Source organism: Lathyrus oleraceus, chromosome 6 (genome assembly GCF_024323335.1).
Source record: "Lathyrus oleraceus cultivar Zhongwan6 chromosome 6, CAAS_Psat_ZW6_1.0, whole genome shotgun sequence".
In the NCBI taxonomy this organism is placed as follows: Eukaryota; Viridiplantae; Streptophyta; class Magnoliopsida; order Fabales; family Fabaceae; genus Lathyrus; species Lathyrus oleraceus.
Window position 1 is genome coordinate 88148765 of NC_066584.1, and position 27652 is coordinate 88176416.

A 27652-nucleotide genomic window follows, 5' to 3' on the forward strand; every position below is an offset into this window, starting at 1 on the left:
CTCAGAAGCAATATGAATGTTTGATCCGCAAAGAGGAATCATTGTTGCTCTAAGGGGCAACACATCGTTAGAACATTATAGGCTACTAATTTAACGACGAAACTATGATAAATAGGAAAAAATACAATGTTAAGGATTTCATTAATATACGACGAGGATAATCTTAGAATCGCCTAATCAATGCCTGAGGGACTCGACTAAAAATTCTCGCCTAAGGGACTCGACTTGAAAGCCTCGTCTGAGAGACTCGACTAAAAGTTCTCGCCTAATGGACACGACTTGAAAGTATCCTATGATGCACTCGACTTGAATGTATCACCTGAAGGACTCGACTTGAAAGTCTCGACCTACAAGGGTCATCATGGGTGATGGAATCAAGACAACCCTTGTCACGGATGTCTGAAGCCTCAAAACACTCAAACCAAATCACTTCGTCATTTACAAGACCTCGTGCTTGAAGAATTGTGTATTGGGGGGTCATTTTATCTACCCTAAAAGAATATGGTTCATAAGGAGTAAGACAAAGCCCATTGGGGAAGGACGAGTACCACAATGGCACTATAGGCCGCCCAAAAGAATGTTGCACGAGAGTATAAAGGTATCACTTAAGTCACCCATGGTATACCGTAAGGCTCCTAGATTAGGCTTGGGCTACCCAACATGGTTTCACGATCCACCTGTTCAATGAACATGGGTAATGATGTGTCCTTGCGTGCCAGCGAGATAGAAAGTTGACGAAGAGGGAAACAACTTTCCCTAAGATTCTAGGAGAAAATGGCTCTCATACATCCCAATTTTTTGAGGGAAGAGAGAGAATAAACGCTCATTGGATCTAAATATCAAGATCCAAGAGATAATTATAAATATCTTAGCCTTAGGATTGAGAAGGGGTCATCAAATCGTTTACCTTGAAAAATACATGTATAGAGCTTCTCACCACTTTGCGTGAACTAGCCCTAAGCACTGTCGAAACACCCTATACATCATAAGTAATCCTTCAGATACAATACTACCCCATTGTACATTTTTTAACAAGTACACATATCAATCCTTACAATTTGCAAAATGGCCCCCTTCTTATCCACCTTAATCAAGTCAAGCATAATGATGTGAATTTGCTAATTATAGTATATAATAGATACTAAGAATTAAAATGCATGTCATTAAGCGTGTTTGAAAAAAATGTAATTCATGGAGCAAATGTGTGTCTATCTGCGTCTCAAATTTATAGCTTCAAAAATTGACAGCAAACTTTGCCTTCAGATGCAAGATTGACAAGTTCGGCGTGAAACTAGACATAACATAAAAAGAAACAAAAACAAATAAAAGGGAATCATTACCGTTCTCAGAAGCAATATGAATGTTGGATTCTCAAAGATGAATCATTGCCTCCCTCAGAAGCAATATGAATGTTTGATCCGCAAAGAGGAGTCATTGTCGCTCTAAGAGGCAACACATCGTTAGACCTTTATAGGCTACTCATTTAACGATGAAAGTATGATAATAGGAAAAGCTACAACGCTAAGGATTTCATTAATATACGATGAGGATAATGTTAGAATCACCTCGGCAATGCCTGAGGGACTTGACTAAAAATTCCCGCTTATGGGACTCGACTAAAAAGTATCGCATGATGGACATGACTTGAAAGTCTCCTATGATGGGATCGACTTGAAAGTCTCGGCCCACAAGGGCCATCATGGGCGATGGAATCAAGACAATCCTTGTCATGGATGTTTGAAGTCTCAGAACACTTAAACCAAATCACTTCGTCCTTTACAAGACCTCGTGCTTGAAAGATTGTGTATTGGAGGTCAATTTATCAGGCCTAAAAGAAGATGGTCCATAAGGAGTGAGACAAAGCCCACCGGGGAAGGGCGAGTACCACAATGGCACCATAGGCCGCCCGGAAGAATGTTGCACGAGAGTACCAAGGTAACACTTAAGTTGCCTAAAGCATACTGTAAGACTCCTAGATTAGGCTTGGGCTACCCAACGTGGTTTCACGACCCACCCATTCAATGAACGTGGATAATGATGTGTCCTTGTGCTCTAGAGAGATAGATAAGTGACGATGAGGGAAACAATGTTCCCCAAGATTATAGGAGAAAATGGCTTTCATACATCCTAAGTTTCTGAGGGAAGAGAGAGAATAAATGCTCATTGGATCTAAAGATTGAGAAGGGATAGTCATAAATATCTCAGTCTTAGAATTGAGAAGGGATCATTGAATCATTCACCTTGAAAAATATATGTATAGAGATTCTCACCACTTTGCATGAAGTAGCCCTAAGCACTGTCGAAACACCCTATACATCATAAATAACCCTCCGAATACAATACTACCCCATTGGATTTTTTTAGCAAGTACACGTACCAATCCATACAATTTGCAAAATGGTCCCCTTCTTACCCACCTTAATCAAGTCAAACATGATTATGAGAATTCGCTAATTCCGGTATATAATAGATACTCGGAATTAAAATGCATGTCATTAAGGGTGTTTGAATTTTTTTTGTAAGTCATGGTGCAAATGTGTGTGTAGCTGCATCTCAAATTTATAGCTTCAGAAATTGACAACAAACCTTGCCTTCAGACGCAAGATTGACAATTTCGGTGTAGAAAAACAAACAAATAAAAGGGAATGATTTTGTGATTTAAGATAAGTGAATTTTGCATTAAAAGAGAAATAAATAAAAAGGTTGACTAGCCACAGGATGACCCTGTGATTATTGAGCTATTGACATCTGATAGGTGAAGTAGAAGAACAGTACAGTCTCAATAATAATCCAAAAAAAATGCTATTGGCTCCATTGCAAGAGGCTCTCCTATCACAAATTTGAAAAGAGTTAAGAAGTTGATTTTCACATTATTATAAAATTCGAGTGTGATTACAAGAATCATACAACTCATATTTGTTCATAAACAAAAAGACAGCATTACATTGCTTCTGTCACACTCGACAGTTTCATCGGGCTATCGATTAGATCACTCAAATCAAGCGTGCATTGCAAGCACACAACGGAGACACCTTCCTTCATGTATGAGGTCAAATGCAGTATTGATCTCTGCAAGAGTCAAATTGTGAGTAATGTACTCATAATATGAGATAAATATTACTTACTCCTGAGTACTCAACAAACTAGGCAACAAATAACCTTGAAGTTTAGTGCATGAAACGAAATGGCATGGAACATATTAGATAATTTACCTTGTTTAAGTACTTGTTTACAAGCCAAGGCACTTATGATCTGCCCTTGAAGCCACCAAAAGTTGTTCCTTTCCAGACACGCTCAGTCACCAACTGGAAAGGTCGAGTTGATATTTCTTGCCCTGATGCTGCAACACCCACAACAACTGATGTCCCTGTAATGAAGCCAAAAGAGAAAGAGATTTTAGAAGCAGCCTATGAGTCAGCAAAACAGAGGGAGGGCCCACAAAATACGCACGGAAAGGAAGTGGCTAACAATAACGCAGAAATATTGGACATACGCACAGGAGCAAGGCCATGCAAACCGCACAACATGTGGAGGGACTACGTGAAGGAATGAGTCAGTACAAATACTACAGTAGTGAGAAATTTTAGGATTATGTGATGAGTAAAGTTATTATTCTTCTCCCTCAAACTTTCTTTTCACATCTGGATTTTTATTGTATGCCAACTGTTTGATTAAAGTCTTATAATATTATCCTCACTTTGCTTCCCATCTTTTCTGCTATATTTAGTACTGTTACATTGGTGCTTTCATTACACCATGGCCGAACCCCAAAACAAAGAGCTACAAGCTGAGATCAAGCGCACTAATGAGGAGATGCGGTTGTTTCAGACTGAAGTCCTTGAGCGTATGGAACGATTAGAAGCTAGTAACACATCAAAGTTTGATGATATCCACGCAGCGCTTGACATCCTCATTCAGCAGACACCGTCGAAGCATCGCCATGGTGCAGAACTCAACAACAGGCCTCCGTTTCAGGTGAGAAATGTCAAACTCGAATTTCCTCGTTTCGATGGCACTAACGTGGATGAGTGGATCTTTTGTGCTGAGCAATTTTTTGGTTATTACAATACCCCTGATTCTGATAGATTAACTATTGCATCTGTGCATCTGGATAAGGATGTGGTTCCTTGGTTTCAAATGTTACAACGTTCTAATACGTTCCATTCTTGGTTAGATTTTACTCGTGCTTTAGAACTGGATTTTGGTCCATCCATCTATGAATGTCCCCGTGCTACCCTGTTTAAATTGACTCAAACTGGAACTGTTTCTGAGTATTATCTACAATTTACATCATTAGCTAATAGAGTTTACGGCCTAAGTAATGATGCCTTAATTGACTGTTTCATAAGTGGTCTCAATTCTGAGATCCGTCGTGACGTGTTAATTCACACACCCACCTCCATTGTGAAAGCGGTATCTCTAGCCAAAGTCTATGAGGAAAAATACACTCAAACACACAAACCACAAAGAGCCAACCCATCCACATATATCAAACCACCCTTCAATTCATCCAAACTAGAAATTAACCAGAGAAACACGGGCCCCATCCTCAACACCCCCCCCACCAGACCTATGAGTCAGTTCCAAAAGAATCCCAATATCAAACGCATTTCCCCTGCAGAGATGCAACTCAGACGGGACAAAGGACTTTGTTATTAGTGTGATGAAAAATTTTCATTTACTCATAAATTCCCTAACAGACAACTTATGCTATTACATTATGATGATACTGAGGATGATCAACTCAGTGGGGATATCCTGAAACCATCTTATTTCAGCACAGACAGCATTCCTACCGTCGAGCCGGAGCATCATTTGTCATTAAATGAAATGAAAGGAGATTCTCATATGGGTGTGCTAAGATTTTCTGAGTTAGTTGAGAACATTAAAGTGCAAGTGTTGATTGATGGTGGTAGTTCAGACAATTTTTTGCAGCCAAGAATCGCTAAGTTTCTGAAACTGCCCATAGAAACCGGTCCGACATTCAGAGTTCTGGTTGGCAATGGGGAAATTATGAATGCAGAAGGGGTCATTTCAGACTTGTCAGTTAAGATACAGGGTCATGAACTGAAGGTTCCTGTGTTTTTGTTACCGGTGGCTGGGGCAGATATGATTTTGGATGCATCATGGCTAGCAACTCTAGGACCGCATGTGGCTGATTATGCTTCGCTCACACTGAAATTCTTTCTAAATGGAAAGTTTGTCACGCTAGAAGGAGAGAAAGTTCCCAGACCTTCAGTTGCTCAACTCAACCATTTGAAGAGGTTGCAGAACACTGATGCTATAGCAGAATGTTTCACCATTCAATGGCTCAAATCAAATGTTGTTGAGGAAATGTTCAAGGAGCTACCTACTGATACCAAACCAGAGATTTCTAGGTTATTGCATACATACAAAGCGGTGTTTAACACACCAGTTGCGTTGCCACCGGATAGGTCACATAACCATCATATTCCATTAATGGAGGGCTCTAATCCTGTCAAAGTTAAACCATATCGATACCCTCATAGCCAAAAGACACAAATTGAACAAATGATCCATGAAATGTTGCATCAAGGTATCATACAACCAAGTACGAGCCCATTTTCTTCACCAATCATATTGGTGAAAAAGAAAGATGGTACATGAAGGTTTTGCACGGATTACAGGGCATTAAATACTATCACTGTCAAGGATTCCTTTCCCATTCCGACAGTAGACGAGCTATTGGATGAGCTATTCGGGGCTAAATATTTTTCAAAATTGGATCTCAGGTCTGGCTATCATCAAATATTGGTCCAACTCGAAGACAGGTATAAAACAACTTTTCGAACACACCAAGGACATTTTGAATGGCTGGTCATGCCATTTGGACTGACCAACGCTCCAGCTACATTCAAAGCTTAATGAATCATATTTTTCACCATGCTTTGCGAAAATATGTTTTGGTTTTCTTTGATGATATTTTCATATACAGCCCTACTTGGCAAGCACATCTGGACCATTTAGATGCAGTTCTAAAAATACTTCAAGACAATGTTCTGTTTGTCAAGTTATCTAAGTGTTCATTTGGAGTTTCAGAAATTGAGTACTTGGGACATAGAGTTACAGGTCAAGGAGTTGCCATGGATAAAGATAAAATCCAAGCTGTACAGGATTTGCCAGTACCTAAGAATGTGAAGCAATTGAGGGGTTTTTTAGGTCTCACAGGTTACTATAAGAGATTTATAAAATCATATGCAAGAGTGGTTGCACCATTGACTGAATTACTTAAGAAGGAGAGTTTTGTGTGGAATGACCAAGCTGAGATGGCATTTCACCAGTTAAAACTTGCAATGATTTCTGGTCCAGTTTTGGCTTTGCCGAATTTCAATAAACCCTTCATTTTGGAAACAGATGCCTCAGGGGTCGGAGTTGGTGCAGTGTTGCACCAAGATGGTCACCCCATTGCTTATTTTTCCAAGAAACTAGTTCCTCGCAATCAAAAGAAATCAGCTTATTTTTGAGAGATGCTTGCCATATCTGAAGCTATAGCCAAATTCAGACATTATTTAATGGGTCATAGGTTCATTATTCGAACCGATCAAAAGAGTTTGCGGAGTTTGATGGACCAATCCCTCCAGACACCCGAACAGCAGCAGTGGTTACATAAGTTTTTGGGTTATGATTTTGTTATAGAGTACAAGCCTGGCAAAGAGAATCTGGCAACTGATGCTTTATCGAGGTTAATGACTTTGTCGTGGTCAGAGCCTGAGTGTCAATTCATTCAACAAGTAAAGGAAGTGTTGAAAAGTGATAACCACTTGAGTGACATCATACAAAAGTGTATTAGCCAAGGTAATTCATATCTCCAATACACTTTCAGAGATGGACTGTTATATTGGAAGCAACGAATTGTGATTCCTCAACACACTGAATTGGTACAGCAAGTCTTATATGAATTACATACATCCCCACTGGGTGGTCATGCGGATTTTAATAGAACTATGGCTAGAATAAAGTCCCAATTCTACTGGCCGGATATGAAAAAGGATATCTATCACTATGTGCAAAGTTGTGGTGTGTGCCAACAAGCTAAAACTGCTAACACAGTACCGGCGGGGTTATTACAACCACTTCCAATACCATCACAAGTATGGGAAGATGTGGCTATGGATTTTATCACAGGACTTCCTTTATCCTTTGGGTTCACTACTATTTTGGTGGTCATAGATAGATTATCAAAGTATGCTCATTTCTTTCCTATGAAAACTTATTACTCTAGTAAGTCAGTGGCTGAAATTTTTATGCACAATATTGTCAAATTACATGGAATGCCCAAATCCATTGTATCTGATAGGGATAAAGTGTTTACAAGTTCCTTTTGGCAACATTTGTTCAAGCTACAAGGTACAAGTTTGGCAATGTCGTCGGCGTATCATCCCCAATCTGATGGGCAGTCTGAGGCGCTTAATAAGGTAGTAGAGCTATTTCTTAGGTGTTTCACCTTTCACAACCCTAAGTCATGGTACAAGGCATTATCATGGGCTGAATTCTGGTACAACACAGCCTTACAGACCAGCATTGGCATGACACCCTTCAAGGCTCTTTATGGGAGAGATCCGCCGACTTTATTAAGGTATGAACCTCAAGCTACTGACCCTCCAGCACTCCAAGAGCAGCTGATGGAGAGAGACAGAATTTTACAGCAGTTGAAAGCAAATTTAGAAAAGGCTCAGCAGTACATGAAGAAACAAGCGGACAAGCATAGAATGGATGTGACCTTTCAGGTGGGAGAGCTAGTGTTGGTGAAGCTCCAACCTTATCGGCAACAGTCGGTGGCCTTGAGGAAGAATCAAAAGTTAGGCATGCGCTATTTTGGACCCTTTGAGATCATAGCTCGTGTGGGTTCAGTAGCTTACAAACTCAAACTTCCAGATCATGCTAAAATACACCCTGTTTTCCATGTGTCTCAGCTTAAACCATTCAAGGGAACTTTCCAAGAGCAATACTTGCCGTTACCTTTGACTATGTCAGACAGAGGACCAATTATAACTCCTATTAAAGTGTTGCAAGCTAGAACTGTTATCAAAGGCAACCAAACAATTCACCAAGTTTTAATTCAATGGGATCAGCATGATGTCGCAGATGCTTCTTGGGAAGAAATAACTGACTTGCAACAGAAGTTTCCCTCTTTCAACCTTGAGGACAAGGTTGCTTTTAATGGGGATGGTATTGTAATGAAGCCAAAAGAGAAAGAGATTTTAGAAGCAGCCTATGAGTCAGCAAAACAGAGGGAGGACCCACAAAATACGCACGAAAAGGAAGTGGTTAACAATAACGCGGAAATATTGGACATACGCACAGGAGTAAGGCCACGCAAACCGCACAACATGTGGAGGGACTACGTGAAGGAATGAGTCAGTACAAATACTGCAGTAGTGAGAAATTTTAGGATTATGTGATGAGTAAAGTTATTATTCTTCTCCCTCAAACTTTCTTTTCACATCTGGATTTTTATTGTATGCCAACTGTTTGATTAAAGTCTTATAATATTATCCTCACTTTGCTTCCCATCTTTTCTGCCATATTTAGTACTGTTACAGTCCCCCACCCCTGCAAAGTTTCAACATATTATTTGTTACACAAATCACTAATTTCTTTTCATAAACATTCATGATTTTCATGTTCGATTCTTCTATTTTCATTTTCATTGTTGGCGTGAAACTAGCTCCGTCCCTTTGCCTTTTTTGTGAGTGTAAAAGCGTGCTTATAAAAAGAAACACAGATAGTTTATGAGGTAGCATCAACACTCACCTTATGGCAGCATTCCAAAGCAGCCCTCATTACTGAGACATTTTCGATGCATTCAAAACTATAATCAACTTCAACATCGATAAGATCAACTATAACCTGCTGAATTGAATTGGTTTCTCATGTTCTTTTGGATTAATAAACTCAGTCACTCCAAAGCTCTTTGCTGCAAAGTATATAAATAAAATAAATTAAGGTACTAAATATCAATAATCACGACTAGCTTTTGCACAACCAAATAGAATCAAAGCTGATATGCACCTCTTTCAAATTTATTACTGTCAATATCTATCCTGATAATAAGGGACGGAGAAGACAATTTTGAGTAATAGGGTCAGTATAAATATAATATTTTATTTTCAAAAATACAAATATACATTATGATTTTTCATGTTATGAAAATGTTAATGATTTTTTCATTTTTAACATCAAAAAAAAAATATAAGTATATGTTATGTATTTGAGGATTAAAAGTTTATATTGCTCTTTGATTTTTTTTTGAAATATTTTTTTATTGCTTATTAGTAAAAAGAATAAAATATCATAATTAAAATTATATTCAAAAAATTGATACCAATACTATAAAATTGATACAAATAAAACAATTTTAAATAAACACTACAAAATTCTAAAATTAAACTTTCTACCATTAACACAATCTCAAAAACTCAATAAGGTAATAATATATTTTTACTCTTACTACAATTATAAAAATAAATTATAAAGATTAAAGATTAAAATTAAAAAATTTATCTTTTAAAAGAACAACAATAGAAAATAAACTAATAACACATATGCATTTTGAGGTAAGAGAAATTGAAGTGAGAGTAAAAGGAAAAGTGATTTGTTTATATTCAAAAAGAGTCAACGAAAATTAATAGGAATATGAAAAAAAGTTGAATTTTTTATATTTTATTTAAATCATTTATTTTATTTATTATATAAAATTAATTATTTTTAAATAAAAAAACAAACAATTTGATATTTTAAATGTAGTGGAATAATTGATGTGTGAAAAACTAAATTGTTCAATATTATTTATTAAGTGGGGATCATTATAAAATATTCTTCTTAATTTTTAATACAATTAATAATATTAATATATTATTTATAATATTAAATAAATGATGATTATGGCGTAGGTATGGATCCACTCTTACTGCATAGTAGCTCCGTCCCTGCCGATAATCCTTGATGCACCAGCAGCTTTTGCACCCTCAGCAACCTGTCAAGTGTAAATTATGTGACATAATAGAAGCTCCAACACCAACCTAAAATGAAAATCTAGGTTCTAGTTTTTTTGAAACTCACAGCAAGCCCAACAGTTCCAAGACCAAAACCGGCAACAATTGACCGTGCTTCCACCTTTGCAGTGTTCCAGACAGCTCCAAGGCCTGAAACATTTGTCAAAATATTTAGATGAGATGTCTTATGAACACCCGCGACTGAAGGATAAAAAAGATAAGCTCCTTTCTTATATATATATATAATAAAATACAAAATCTGACTACAATTTCCATACCACTTTACAAACTTACCGGTTGGAACACCACATTCAACAAGACAAACTTTGTCCAAAGGAGCAATAGGATCAATCTTAGCAACAAGCAACATCATGAACAACAGTGTATTGACTAAAAGTACAGGTTCCCATAAAATGATAGATAGGCTTTCCTTTGACAGGGAAACAAACTAAGATGTCCGTGCTTCATAAACTACAATAAATTTAATCAAATTAATGGTTCAGTTCAATTTTTAATTTGTTGTAATTACCGGTTACAAATAACAAAATCGATTTTCATAACCATGATAGAACTAATATTTAGTGGAATAATGAAACTAGAAATAGTGTAGTATATAAATTATATGTAAAAATAATTAGTACTGTCATAATTTTCTACGGTTTTGCAAGCAACACGTAGGGTATGGGCAATAGTTTATGTGTTGATAGTGACTTTCGAATAAACTTTTTTGACGATGATGTCATTTTTTTAAAATTTTAGCAGGTTTCCTTCTTAAAAATAATTAGTTAAACAATTTAAATTGGTTTTTAACTTAAATTTGGTTAATTAGATTATTTATAATATATCGTTCAGTTCAGTAATCATTTGAATGGTTCAAACTTTTTGTGGTTTAATATAATTCAGATTGGGAATACGGTTAAATTAACCATATTTTTGAACACCCCTAAGAGAAACAACTCTATCGATCACTCATCATGAGTCTAACTCCAGTGGCAGGACGAGCTTTGCCACAATGATTGATTTTGCTAGATTTGCAAAACTCCCACTCTCTACATTCACCTTAGTAACAAGGTATCACAAGATCGTCTGGCTTAACTGAAGGAAAATTGCGATCCAAGACGCAACGGAAATTAAATTTTGTCCCTTAGTGATCCTTACGAATGGGCATTATCAGTGATAGAAATCGTTACCTCTTGTGACGATTGAAACCTTTGATGCAGATCTAAGGAGTGATCACGAGCGTCGAATGGTGACAACGCCTCTACTCATTCCACACGAACAAATTTCTTCAGTCTCGGTGCTAGCTGCTACGAATGAAGGTTTTAAGAGAGAGAGAGGGGGGGGGGGGAGAGAGAGAGAGAGAGATATGAAATTTTATCAAGTGAAATGTTTCTGCACAAGGGTTCTATTTATAGAACCACTTGCGTGGGTTACAAGCTAAAAAGCCACTTAAGTGTATGTGGCCCATATCTTATGTTATACCGAAAACTACTTAAGCGCGTGGTACCTTACCATATTTCGTATTTTACTTAAGTGCATCATACCTTACGATGTTCTACAATTCATTTAAGTGCAATATACCTTACGGTGTTCCTTATTTAATTTGTCTCTCATCAATCCGTCCTTTTGTGTGTGACCCTGTAGGTTTTCACGATATTGCCAATTATATTAAATCAAATATTTAACATGATAAACAGTGAGCGGTATCTAGCAACACATCACTGCTACCCAAGACACGAAAATATCATATGATTTGACAAATCCCTTTTTGTGATAATACTTGTGTGTATAATTATCCATTTTGCCCTTATGTCTATATTGAACACAAGGCATACACCTTATCATCCTTATCAAGTTCAATATTTGACCCTTAGACATTTATCCTGTTACGCGGGATGGGAAAATTCTATCTAGGTCACTCATGTCCCTCAACATGCTTTGTGGAGTACTCATCAACTGTCTTTATGATCATCAAGTTATGAACAACGTTACATTAGCAATAAAGCACTTGACTCTACATCTAGGGTCCAAAGTGGTTTTAGGTCGAAGGGTGATATACATCACTATCACCATGAGAATAACTTATGACACTTTGCATAACATTTTATGTAGTATTCTCATAGCGGGTCAATCCAGTATAAATATTACTCCTAATATTCATACATATGTTTAAGACTTGATAACTCCTTATCCATGATCCATGAGATGTGGTCATCAGTCTATATACATAATAGTTTTAATCCTTTAATGTTATCCAACTTCACAATAAAGCTCGACTACGAATACTTTAAGAATAATGTCCTTATGTTTAATGGGATCTCATGATTAAGTCAGACTTGATACATTAAACAGACTAGTTATTCTAGGGATTTTATTAAACAAACATAATAAAGAAAAATCCTTTTATTATTAATAAATAATTCGATACAAGTACCAAAAATATTGGCCTCTAGGGCTTACACCAACAATCTCCCACTAGCACTAGATCCAATCAGGCATACCCCTAATACCCATATATCTAGTATGGCCATCATGCTTCTGCTGCACAAGAGGCTTTGTTAGTGGGTCAGCAATATTGTCAAGTGTAGGTACTCTGCATATTTTCAGATCTCCTTTATCTATTATCTCTCGAATGAGGTGATAACGCCTAAGTATGTGTTTGGATCGTTGGTAAGATCTAGGCTCCATAGCTTGTGCGATAGCACCATTGTTATCACAATAGAGATCAATGGGATCCACAATGCTAGGAACTATGACAAATGCACTTATGAACTTTTTGATCCAAACAACTTCCTTTGATGCACTTTGTAGCGGTGAATTCATGACCATTAAGCTATGGATAAACTTAACGTCAATTAAACCAGAGTCGCCACCGCACTTTTATTATTTCCAAAGGAAAAGGGAAAAGTACGAAAAAAACCCAAAGATAAGAAGTTTTCAAACCAAAACTAATAAAATGCCATAGATTATAGGTAATGGGTGTCGCATCCGCGAAAAGCAACCGGCGGGCTGAAACAAAAACAACACAGAGCCGCCACCGTGCGTTATTTATCCCATAATAGGGAAAGGAAACGCTCAGAGTAAACCTGGAAAAAGCATGGTCTCGCGACCAAAGAGAAAGGGTACGGGAGTCGGTTACGCAAGGGGAAGGTATTAGCACCCCTCACGTTCGTCGTACTCGACGGGATCCACGCTCTAAAAGAAAGAAAAGGTTGCTAAACAAACATCACACACACACACACACTGAAAACAACACAGGTGGGAAAAGGGGGAAGAGGGCTCGCTAGGACGTCGCATCCTATGCCTACGTATCTCGTCTCGAACGAGAATCAGAGCTGCCGTAGTTCGGCTCACGCACGCCGAAACAAAACACACACAAACACGGGCAAACTTGGAACCCGAACGCCAATCGCTGGACTTACATCGGCTTCCGAACCAAACAAACACACACTGGAAACCAGATGCCACTTGATGGACTTATACCGGACTCCAAGCACACAACAAGAGGATACAGAATGTCAATGGCTGGGCTTACATCCGTCTCCTAACACACACAAGAAGAAACAAGCAACAAGCTACTAAGGAGTCGGGAACTCGAGCCTAGCAACTGTCAAGCAAACACACACAAAAAGAAAAAGGGTTTGCCCTGAGAGATCTCGCACGGTCTCCTGCCTACGTACCTCATCTGGTATGAGGATCAGGGCGACGTAGTTCCCCTGAACGGGAAAGAAATTCTAACCAGATACAAAGGGAGACACACTACTAGGGAGCTGGACTCGAGCCTAGGTGTTATCATGCATCATTACCCTATGTTATGGTTCTCTATCTACTTGCACAACAACAAGCTAATCCTAACCAGGAAGAAGCAAAGCACACAGGCTCAATCAAAATAAAGCAAACATTTCAAATAGCACACACTATATCCAGTCAAGTGAGGCTCATACAAGGGTGGACTGCCGAGGCAAGTCAACTGTACAGGGTAGTGTTCGCTCTTAACCCTGACATTGAGAGTCAGGGTGAAGCAGATGAAAGGTGAGTGAAGATTAGACTTCACAGCTCTTATCCCTGGCCAAGGAGAGCTTCAGACAAAGGAGCGTGGGTCCAGAAAGCGGGAACCCTTCTACACTCAAGACTCTGACTCGACTGTACAAATGTACAAGATCTTGGGTTAATGTCCCAATGCATCAACACAGTGGTGTGAGCAGAGGGACGACTCAACAGAATAGCGGGGGATGGATTGCACATCCCTTGGGTTCCGCCAATCGCCTTAATCAAGGTCTTTACCTGCTTGGGGACAAAAGTAAACAATCACAAACATCGCCTCTTAAGGAGGACTTCAGACAGTTGCTTGGCTAAATAACAAGCCAGGTCTTCCAGACTACATGGAGACAAGATAGTCTACCTCAATTGGTTTATACAACCAAGCAGCAGCACAGCAAGTTCTTAAAGAACTAAAGCGACTATGGTACCTGAAATCAATCTAATACAGTCAGTATTCAAGTCACAAAGTCAACACAGACAAGTTAAGAACCAACAGACAATGTATAATCAGACAATGCAATGTGCAAAACACAATCAACTCAAGTGAGCCAAGCACAAGCTCAAAGCAAGTGAGCCAAGCATCCTACAAAACACAAAAGTTAGTTCACAACAATCAACCAAACTCAATTTAATCAACTTGCATTTTTCTCCTTAAAGCATTTGCATCTCAACCTGAAACACAATTCAAAAGTGAGAAACAAGACCACTAGGACAAGCCTAGGGTCAAAAGGAGATGAAAAATCCAAAACAGCAAGTGAAAATTATCCAAAACCACAATCAAACAATTTAGAAACAAATCCAATTGGTCCCCTGCTCATATCATTCATCATCATCATTTCATGAAAGAAAAGGCACAAAACATGCAATTTGCAACCTCAAAGGACCAAACAGAATGATCACCATCAAATCATTATCAAAACATTTCAATAAATTCCACAAAAATTCAAGTCTAAACAAAACACATTGAATGAATAGTATATCAAATTTCAGCTCATTTGGATAAAGGGAAATAGGTCAATGAAAATCAGAAAGTCAACACATTATCAAACAAGCCAACACAAGGCATCAAAACAAGCATCAAATTCCAAAAATCATAAAACAGTGACAAAGCATGATAAATGAATGGGATCAAAACCACAATGACCTATAATGTGTCTACAATTCACATGTCAAATTTCACATCCATCCAATTAATGACCAGAATTTCACAAGCCAAATACAAACATGTGTCACAAAACATCACCAAATGACCAAACAGAGGGAAAAATTCCAATCAAATAGGAAACGCCATCAATAAATTCAGAAAAATTCACATGTATTCCAAACATCCATATGCTCAATCATGCAAAACTTTAGCTCAATCCAATGTTCACAAGCACATCAAATAAAATCATGAAATTCACAAAGCATGGTGTGACACAAATTGTCACACCTCTAATCAAAAATTCATATCTCATCAACCAGGGATCCAAAAATTGCAAACCACATATCAAAATCACCAGCAAAGAGTCTAGAACATGCAAAAAAAATTTCAAGCATTTCTATGGAAGCATCATTATTTTATGAGTGAAATGGCAAAGCATATACACATGACACACATCCAAACAATCCCTAGGCAATTTATTTTTTCACACGTGCACAAAAATATTAAAAATCACCATAAAAGCTACACATCACAAGGAGAATCGTGCACAAAGTCTCATCAAATTTGGACTATTTTTGAAGAACTTATGATTTTTTGAAGTTATGTGATCAAAATGAAATGAAAAAAATGAAAAAGAAATGAAATAATACAAATTAATATGCAATAATGGCAATTTTGTAAATATGCTTCAGCGAAGCCAAAACGCGCCGTTTCATTTTATTTGCTGGCGAAGCGTGATTGGTCAGTGGTGGCGGTAAACAAGAAATTCAAAACGAAATGGAAAATTTCAGATCAAACGCGCCTTGGCATCGTGTTCTTCATCAAGAACAACAACAAAATTTCCAGAAAATGCAGATGAGCATTTCTCAACCAAAACGAACAAATCACACATCAATGGAATCACCGTTCAACAAGGATCATGAAACTAACAAGCATTCGACCTAACTCTAACCATATCAACGGGATCGAGCGAAAATAGTTTCCTAGGTCAAAGTTCAAATCATGATATCTCATTCAAAACCTAACGAAAATCAATGATACAAGTTGCATCGTGTTCTACATCACAAGATCTACCTAAACCACATCAAGATTTTGAGAATCATCGAAATCGAGTTCTAACCTTGTAATGAAGCAGCTGTTGGATTCGAAGGTTTCAACGCTCCAATTGCCAAAACAGTCGTGGATTGATGATGTGGAAGTTGAATGGAATACGTGCCTCAGCTCAATTGTGCTCCAGATTGAAGATCCTTCGATTTTCCATGGATGATCAATGAGATAACAGTCACGATTCTGCACTCTTTTGGCCTTGATTTGATGAAACAGTCGTGCACAAGCCTTGGTGTGTGATGGATCCAACAAGAATCAGTGCAATTGATGAAGAATTCAGTGTGAAATGATGAAAAAAGTGTGTGAAAAATTTGGAGAATTGAGAGGTTTTTGGAGGGAAAGTTGGTTAGATCTTGAGAAATGTGAAGTGTGTTTATCAATTCTGTTACAATTATGTACTTATACCATGCCTTAATCCATTTACTAATCACAATTAGCAAAATTGAGTGAATTAGCACAAATGCAATTTTAAGTGAAATGTCAAAAATGACCTTTTGCAAACCAGCCAATGTATCAGTCCAAAATCAGTTGGAGCAAGTTCTAAATGTCATTCATGATGTGTTGGAATGAGCCTTGTATGCAAAATCCATGTAATTTGAAATTTCACCATTTTTCCCACCAATTTTCAAATAATCCACTTGAAAAATGACTTTTTGCCATGATTATTTTTGATGAAATTTGACCATGCATCATGAAAGTACATGTGAAACTTGGTTTGCTCAAAGAAAGATCATCCATTTTGGTCATTCCATGTGAAAGTTATGCCACTTTGAATTTAGGCATTTTTGAAAATGATTTGATCACAACTTGCCAACCATACATGAGAAATTCAAGTTCTTGGACTTTTTGGAAAGGTGAGAGCAAGATCTACAACTTTCATGTTGAACAAAACTTCATTTGAAGCATTTTTGGACACGTAATTTTGAGGAGGAAAACTTTCCATTTTTGGCAGTTTTCAATTACAAGTCACCTGCCATTTTTGGAAACTTTTCATCTGACTTTATTTTCTTCATTCTTGATGTTTGAAATGTCAAATGAAACTTGTCTAGACATGAATGAAGTGTATCCAACTCTCTCCCACCTCCAAATCCATCATTTTAAGCACAGTTGACCACAGTTGACTTTTCTGACTGATAGATGAATTTGGCTATGCACTGATCAAGTTGAGCCTCAAACTCCTGATGACATGGCTCAATGATGAAACCCTAACTTCAATAAGCTCAATATAATCACATGATGATCCCCATATCCATTGAAAACCTCATCTCCTTCACAAGCCCTGATTGGCCCAATGCAGCTGATTAAACTGATTAGGGTTGACCAGTGGTCAAAACCCTAATCTCAAGGTATCTGGTCAATCTCTTGAATCTCTGGGATGATAACAAGACCATGATGATGATGTATCATTGCAACCAAGATGAAGCTCAACCCCCTTGAGAATCAAGAAACCCTAATTTGAATCACACACCCTCAGATGGCTAGTGATCAATTCAATCAATGAAACCCTCAGGCTTGAATCTCAACCTCTTATCTTCTGACCAAGACCTAGAAGGATGACTTGCACAATGTAGCCATATGATATGCAATATGCAATGCCTAATGTCCTAAAAAATGATATGCAATATGCTCAGCTAGTCCCAAGAGAGGAGGGCAAATTTTGAGGTGTTACAGCTGCCCCTATTCAATCCATTGTGAACCTGTCGATATGAATAGCCTCGGCTTTCAGATGATCAGGGTGAAGAGTGATTGAATACCAAGAACAGACGAAGAATTTGCACTCTGATGGGATATAATTAACAATGCCTGTCAGAATCGGCAAAGAAACACAATCTTGAAAGAAAAATCCGTCTGGTACGGAGAAAGTCGGCCTGATCACCGAAACAACAACATCGACCTGGATACCAAAATAAATGGTAACGCAGGGATAATCATGGCCTGAACACCACATCCGCTGGGGATTGTTATTTTTTGCTTTTCTTTTTTACTTTTCTTGAACCCCGAAGCTTTTTCTATTTTTTCGTTTCTTGAACCCCGATATATTCCTTCGCGCAAATGATCCCGGATCACTGCATTTGAACCCCGATATCTTGTTTGCCAACATAATGAACCCCATTCTCCATTTGAACCCCAGTCGCCTGACGATAACTTGTGATCGCCATTGTGAACCCCGTTCTCCAGAAAACACCCTGTGTCTCCTTTTCTCCATTTGAACCCCGCTCTCCAGAAAATGCCTCAACATTTCCCTTTCTCCATTTGAACCCCGTTCTCCAATTTCTCGTGATAATTCCGCTGGAAATATCGGAAATAACACCAAACACCACTCTGAGGGCGACATATCAGAGGGTACACCTTCACAAAAGGAAGGTAACATGTACATCTCTTCCTCAGAAGACACCTATAACGACCTCCATTGGCCTCAGCCAGAGTCTAAGGTGACACATGAACAGAAGATAACCCTGAGGACCTCCTCCCGGATATAATCTTCCACTCCAATCTCCATTTGAACCCCATTCTCCAGAAAATGTCTAATCATTTCCTTTTCTCCAATTGAACCCCGATCTCCAGAAAATGCCTCAACATTTCCCTTTCTCCAATTGAACCCCGATTGTCGCGCTGATCGCGTAACATCCTTTGATTTTATTTCCATCTCCGCCCGACGGAAAAAATTCCTCCAGTATCGCACTACTGGGGAACACTGCTGATCTGACATCATGATGCTAAACTCCTCAGAGTAACACCTTCACCATCCGACGAACTAAATCTCAAACGGTAACCACGGCTTGAGTCGCGCTGATCGCGTAACATTTCCATCTCTGTCCGACGGAAAAGATTTCCTTCAGTATCGCACTACTGGGGAAGTACTGTTGATAAAAACGGTGCCAAACTCCTCGGAGCAACACCTTCACCCTTAGGCAACCACTTCTCAAACGGTAACCACGGTCTGAGACTAGCTCATGCTTGCAATATGATGCATGATTGATTTTTTTCAGCGTAATGCTCCATACTTATGGAAATGCTACGCGATTTATTATGCAATATGCTATGATCTCCTAAATGATGCATGCATAAAAAAAGCATCCCCCTCAAGGGACTCTTCTGGGGAGCTCGAGACACTCTGCTTAGGAACTCGCAGTTGCTCCATCTCCACCCTGCCGGGGAAAAGCGCTGCTGCTGGGAAAAGGCAACCCTTGCTGGGGAAAACCTCCTTTGCACCCGATCCACTTGGGGAATTGATGGGGATAAGAACCACCAACGCGCTCTGTGGGGAAACAACAGTCTTTGACTTGCTGGGGATATACATCCCGACTCTGCTTCGGAAAACCCTCACAGATACCTCCGTTGGGAAATAACAACCTTCAGGCTTGGCGACTAGGGAAGCATCGATCTGAAACCTGCTGGAGATAATCATCCTGACCCTGCTAGGGAAACCACAGACCTTGAATCTGCTGGGGAATTAGTCCTCACAACTCTGCTTGGGGAGGAGGACAGTCTGGTACCGAACCCCCGTCGACTCGTCGACCCAGGATATTCATATTCAACTCCCATGTCAGCTTTCCAATTTTGAGAACTCCCAGACTCGTCTGGACTTTTCTGCTCCATCATCTTGTATTCCCCACCGCTCCGTACTCGACGGAGAGCGACCTTCTGGGATTTATACTCCCCAGAGACTACTCCCCAGTAGAGTCGCCACTTAATTTTTGTAGCAGTAAATTCATGACCATTAAGCTATGGATAAACTAAATGTAGGCTAAACCAGAGTCGCCACCGCGCTTTTATTGTTTCCAAAGGAAAAGGGAAAAAGTACGAACAAAACCCAAAGATAAGAAGTTTTCAAATCAAAACTAATAAAATGCCAGAGATTACAGGTAAGGGGGTTGGTTACACAGAGGGAAAGTGTTAGCACCCAAAGTATCCTAGGTACTCCTAGGGAGCCATTTTTTATGTGTGTATGTGTTTTTGTATAAAATATGTTTGCATTAAATAGAGTGGGGAGATGAGAAAAGGATTCATTAATTACATTTTTTTGTGTTTGACAAGACCTTCGGACTTGTGCCTACGTACCAACATAAAAATGAGGGATCAAAACCTCGTAGTTCGTGGTATCAATTTCAAAGCGAGTGGATTGCTTTTAACAAAAAATTAAGTTTAAAAGAGGCACAAAAGGTCTAAAAAGTTTGAATGAGTGTTAGTTCTTTTTGTCTTTTGAAATTTCAAGTCAATATGGTTAAGTTCATTTACAAGTTTGATTAAGAAAAGAGTGTAAAAAAAAGCAATGGCATAAGGCCAAGGTTTCTAATTTGCAATAAAGTCTAAGTTTAGAAATCACAAGCAAAGAAGATTTTGAAAAGGGGGAAAGATTTGAAATTTAAGAAATGGGAGGAGATGAAGAGACTAATCCTAAGCAAAAATTTAAAAGTTAAGAGTTGAAAAGATCTGACCAATGGAATGCAATCCAATAGAAAAGAATGTCATATGGAAACCCATTTTTCCTTTGGACTTTAAATCAAACAATATCAATAAGCAAGTAGCACAATGAAGAGCAAGGCATAAAATAAAGATAGCCATATCCAAGCTAGCAACTTCATAGTCTTCTTCGTAATCTTCCCATGTATCAGATGACATACTCCTTGAATGGCTCATAATAAGGCATTAGACACAGGTTCAAAGTAACATTTGCATCAAGACCATATAGCAGATGAAATCAAGTGGATCTCAATTCTCACTCAACCCTCTATTCACAAGCATGGATCCTTGAACCAAGACATCTTCCAAAGGAAGGAAAAAAAAGTCAAGTTTCCATACAATATCATGAAAGGGGGGATACTTACAATCTCACTTACTAGAATGCTATGCTTTTGGGTCAAAATTTAGCGATTTGTTAAGCAATCGTAATTGGACTTATGTAGAAGTCACAACTATCTGAGGTCGGGCAATAGAAATTTTAGTGTTAATGCATGTTAGAGATATGATATAATGAATCATACTCCTAAAACATACCAAATTTAAATAAAATGGCAAAAGGGTGGACCTAATCTCACCCATACTTGTATTGGTTTATCAACCAATTAGCCTTAGGATATAGAGATATCACAGGTCAATGGAATGAATGGGATAGAAGGGGATCAAAGATGAAGAGGGAGGGGAAATGAGACAAACCCAAATTGGACAAGGGAAGGATTTTATCAAATTAAAACCATTCATTCATTTTGGGAGATGAAATGTACATTTCATCAATCCCCTAAATCCAATGATTTTAATCCAACAAAGTCAAATAAACATTGACCAAGGCCCAAACACAATTGTCAAACTTCACAAGTCAATAAAAATAGCTCTGCACAATTTATTCACAAGTCAATGATTTTAATCTGTTTCTAGGAAGACTCCAGTTCAAGCGACAAACATTTTGCCCTCAAAAGTATTGTAGAAGTAATACCCTATTGTTTCTTTAGGATACCCCACAAATAAGAATTTTTCAGATTTGGGCTCAAGCTTAGTTGAAATTTGTCGTTTCACATAAACTTTGCAACCCCAAATCTTCATATAAGACATATGTGGTTCCTTACCACTCCATATCTCATATGGTGTCTTCTCAACATTTTTGGATGGAACACGATTAAGTGTGTAAGCTATTGTCAATAGTACATGCCCCAAAAGGAGTTTAGAAGATCGGTCTGACTCATCATGGATCAGACCATGTATAACAAGGTTCAATTTCTTCTCTCAGATACACCGCTCCATTAGGGTGTTCCTGAAGGAGTAAGTCGGGATAGAATCCCACACTCTTTCAGATGGTCATCAAACTCTTGGCTTAAATATTCACCACCTCGATTTGATCGACGAGTTTTAATATTCTTACCTAGTTGGTTTTGTACTTCATTCTTGGATTCCTTGAACTTGTCAAAGGACTCTGATTTGTGTTTCATTAAATACACATAACCATATATACTTAAATCATCAGTAAATGTGATGCAGTACTGAAAACCTTCTTTGGCTGGTATGTTCAGTGGTCCACATACATCAGTATGTATGAGGGCCAAAAGATATTAGCTCTTTCACCTTTTCCTGTGAATGGAGACTTTGTCATCTTTCCAATTAAACAAGATTTGCATGTCACATATGATTCATAATCAAAAGAGTCCAAGAGTCCATCTTTATGGAGTTTGGAAACGCGTTTCTCATTTATGTGGCCTAATTGACAATGCCAAAGGTGAGTTGGATTTAACTCATTAGGTTTCATCCTTTTAGTATTAATGTTATAAATATGCATTTCAAGATCAAGGACATATAATTCATTGTTCATTTGTGCATTAAGATAAAATATATCATTCAAATAAATGGAGCAACAATTGTTCTTTATTATAAATGAAAAACCAAACTTGTCCAAACAAGAAACGAAAATAATATTCCTGCGAATTGCAGGTACATAATAACAGTTCTCTAACTGAAATATTAAACCACTAGGTAAAGTCAATACATAAGTTCCCACGGCTAAAGCAACAACCTTTGCTCCATTACCAACTTGTAGGTCAACTTCAGCTTTTGCCAAATCTTTACTCCTTTTTATCCCTTGCACATTGGTACAAATGTGAGAACCGCATCCAGTATCTAATACCCATGATGCAAAACTAGATAGATTAATTTCAATAACAAAAATACATGAAGTTGGAGTCTCTACTCCATTCTTCTTATCTTCCAAGTACTTTGGGCAGTTTCTCTTCCAGTGTCTGATCTTACAGCAATGAAAGCAAGTGTCATCCTTTGTTATGCCTCCACTAGGCTTCAAAGTAGGAGCAATGGGGTTGGGTTTGATAACTTCCTTGCCTTTCCCTTTACCACCCTTCTTGGTGGGCTTTTTGTTCTGTTTCTTTCCATTTCTGATCATCAAAATGGCCTTCCCTTTTGAATTCAAATTCTGCTAAGCAGTTCTTAACATGCCTAGCAGTCTAGGAAGAGTTTTTTCTATATCATTCATGTTGAAATTAAGGACAAATTGGCTGAAGCTCTCTAGCAACAATTGCAAGATCAAATCAGTCGCAAGTTCCTTTCTGAGGGGAAAACCCAACCTCTCAAGATTCTCCACATACCCAATCATCTTGAGCACATTGGGACCTACAAGGGATCCCTTAGATAACTTGCCTTGAAAAGGGGATTTTGAAACTTCAAACCTTTCATGTCTTGCATTCTCTTGATAGAGCATCTTCAGGTGTCCGATCATATCGAACGCTGACATGTTCTCATGTTGCTTTTGGAACTCCGAGTTCATGATAGCTAGCATGAGGCAAGCAACTTCATTGGCATCATCGACATGCTTCTTATAAGCATCTTTTTATGCCTTAGGTGCAGAACTAGGAGGTTCCTATTCAGGAACAGGTTTCTCCAAGACATACAACATTTTATCATGCTTGAGGATAATCCTCATATTTCAGTGCCAACCCAGAAATTTTATCCTAGACAATTTTTCCTTATCAAGGATTGATCGCAAAATATTGTTAGGGGTGTTTGTTGTCATGATAATCTACATGAAAAATATGAAAATATTAGTATCATGAAAATAACATATTTAATTGGGCCTTTAATTAAATATGCTCCCACTATTTTACTCAAAACAAATGACCCTCACCATTTGATTCGGAAAATCCCGTTGAAAGATTTTCTAGTGGGTCAAGATCCACATTTCACTTTGTTTTAAGCCCGCGTAGGCGAATTACACAAAACTATGTTATTTATGTAGGAACTCCTTCCAATTAAATCTAATACAACTCTCGAATATTTTAGTTGGGTGAATAACTCCTTATTCCAATCCATCATATGGATCATTTCCAACTCTAGCTTCTAAACTTATATAATCTTATTATAATTTGTTTAATTAAGTTTGACCCGTTGTTTTAGCAATTGGATATTACAATTATCCCATCGCACCTTACTGATATAGAACATGCACCCTGCATAGGTGAAACTTACATTATTTGATACTAGTCTTGATGAGTGTTAAAACTTGGAAAACATAAACTTAATATTTAATTTGAGGGAATTTACAATTATTTTGATCTCACTGGCTTATTTATCATATAAATCGTCTCTCACATGCATCAACATACATTCACATGCATAAATATACATACAAAATGAAACAATTATGGCCCCTAGCGCAATTGTTCTCCCAAGCCAATGAGAGAACCTAAGTTAACCTAATAACGATCTAAGCTTCTCCAAGCAATATCTTCAAGGATGTCCTCCTTTGATATTGTATTATTCTCTTTCTTCATGACATTACCCGATTAGCAGATGGTGGTTCCGTTGACTATTCAGCGGACGGGGGTCAGGGAGCATCGCCCCGACGCAAAATTTTAATGAAGAATTCATTTGAAACCGATTTCGTTTCTCGCATCAACACTTGATACTTTAAAGCACAACTCTTGTGCTGTCACAACCCTAATCACACAACTCTTTGTACATCACAACCCTTGTACCATAAAGAACCCTAATGCAGCAATTTCATATCGTCAAACATACCTCGATTGATAATTCAATATGATTGATCAACACGTCATTGCTTCACCATACTAATGTCGGATTCCGAAGCAAATGACCATTGATCACTCAAAGAAAAACAATTATTAAGTGTTTGAATGAGTTAAATAGAAACAATATATCGTATATATCATATTTTGCATCAGAATTACTTATAGCATATATATAAATTGATCGTTCTCATTTGTGTAACCTATGGACGATCGATGTATCGTTGTTTCACCATACTAACGTCGAATTCCGAAGCATAGTCAACATAAATCATCCAAATCATACACACATGATGCCAAATTTAATTACTCGTTTATTGTTTAATTCATTATGTCTTTTAATCGTCTTAATACAGAAAATAAATATCTATCAGATGCATGGTTTCGTAAGGGGCTCTGATACCACTAAAGGAAAATTATGATCCAAGACGCAACGGGAATTAAATTTTTTCCTTTAGTGATCCTTACGAATGGGCATGATCAGTGATAGAAATTGTTAACTCTTGTGACGATTGAAACCTTTGACGCAGATCTAAGGAGTGATCATGAGCGTCGAATGGTGACAACGCCTCTACTCCGTCCACACGAACGAATTCCTTTAGTCTCAGTGCTAGCTGCTACAAATGAAGGCTTTGAGTGAGAGAGAGAGAGATATGAAATTTTATCAAGTGAAATGCTTCTGCACAATGGTTCTATTTATATAACCACTCGTGTGGGTTGCAAGCTAAAAATCCCACTTAAGTGTATGTGGCCTGTATCTTATGGTATACCAAAAATCACTTAAGCGTGTGGTACCTTACCACATTTTGTATTCTACTTAAGTGCCTCGTACCTTACGATGTTCTATAATTCACTTAAGTGCACTATACCTTACGGTGTTCCTTATTTACTCTATCTCTCATCAATCCGTCCTTTTGTGTGTGACCCTGTAAGTTTTCACGATATTGGAAATTATATTAAATCACATGTTTAACATAATAAATAGTGAGCGATATCTAACAATACATCACTGCTACCCAAGACACGAAAATGTCATGTGATCTGACAAATCCCTTTTTGTGATAATACTTATGTGTACAATTACCATTTTTGCCCTTATGTCTATATTGAACACAAGACATAAACCGTGTCATCCTTGTCCAGTTTGGTATTGGGCCCTTAGACATTTATCCTGTTATGCAGAATGGGAAAATTCCATCTAGGTCACTCATGTCCCTAAGCATACTTCGTGGAGTGTCCATCAACTGTCTTTATGGTCATTCAGTTACGGACAATGTTTGATCAGAAATAAAGCACTCGACTCTACATCTAGGATCCATAGTGGTTTCGGGTCGAAGGGTGGTATACATCACTATCACCATGAGAATAACTTATGACACTTTGTATAACATTCTATGTAGTATTATCATAGCGGATCAATCCAGTATAAATATTACTCCTAATATTCATACATATGTTTAAGATTTGATAACTCCTTATCCATGATCCATGAGATGTGATCATCAATCTATATACATAATAGTCTTAATGCTTTAATGTTATCCCATTTCATAACATAGCTCGACTATGGATACTTTAAGAATAATATCCTTATGTTTAATGGGATCTCATGATTAAGTCACACTTGATACATTAAACGGACTAACTATTATAAGAAATTTATTAAATAAACATAATAAAGATAAAACCTTGTATTATTAATAAATAATTCGATACAAGTACCAAAAGTATTCGCCTCTAGGGCTTACACCAACATTAACTTCAGTAACACCTTCTCCAACACTTTCCACAATCCTGTATCTATGTACCCAAAACACATTATCATACTTTCATAATCTATAAAGTACTTACACAATACTGACACTAGCACATTAACACTGGTATGTGTATTGGTGTGAGATGATTTATCGAACACCGTACAACCAGAAGTTTCGGTAGTATTATGTATAGTTTTATATACTGACCCAAAAGCCTCGTGACCAAGTATGCATGGGAAAAGACCTTCAGGATCCTGCAAAAACAAGTCAAATGAATAAGTTATATGAGAGAACCTTGATGCATAAAAATATATGTCTAAAAAGGAAGAGATGGTACCTTGCCACTCCCAGTGTAAGCATCGGTGTGGAAAAGAGAGGTGTAGAGAATTTTGATTTGAACCTCACCAACATGTGGTGGATCGACTTGAACGTCTTCAATGACCAATGGTTTGTTGGGTTCCCATGCCACCGCGGCTTCATAAATAAATATATTAAAATGGTGTCATGAGATGATGAATATGCATATGGTAAGAGATGAAGAGATATTATGCATGTGAAATGAAGATGAATTTAAAGAGAAAAATCCTTTGCAGTAATGACTTGTCCTTGTGTAGTAGTCGCCATCGAGATCGTTAACAACACAGTCAAATGGAAGGAACACAAACTATTGTACGGGGTGATATTATGTATTTGTATGAAATGAAGTCACATGGAACAAATCCCTGATGATTTTGCATGTTTTTTAGGGGAGCAATATTTTCAGAATTTTTTACTCAAATAACCCACTTTTTCAAAAAAAAATCCAAAATAACCCATTTTTTAGTTTTATTCTCAAACTACTCCACTATTAAGAGGTGGCGCCAGATGAATTGGCGTATGCTCTCTAAGTTAAAGAGGTGGCACCAATTGGATTGACTTATGCACTTATTGCTTCCAATCCAATTGGCGTATGTGTGTGTAGTTTTAAAGGAAGCGCCAATTGATTTAGTACATGTGTGTGTTGTGTATTTTTTTTTGAAAAATAATATATATTATAGATAAAAGTCAAAATAGGACCAATTGATA

General features: G+C 37.7%; 1 pseudogene; it reads right to left on the reverse strand.

Moving 5' to 3' along the window:
- Positions 1-2998: 2998 nt before the first annotated feature.
- On the reverse strand, positions 2999-27211 carry LOC127092289 (alcohol dehydrogenase class-3-like; annotated as a pseudogene).
- Between the last annotated feature and the right edge of the window lie 441 nt (positions 27212-27652).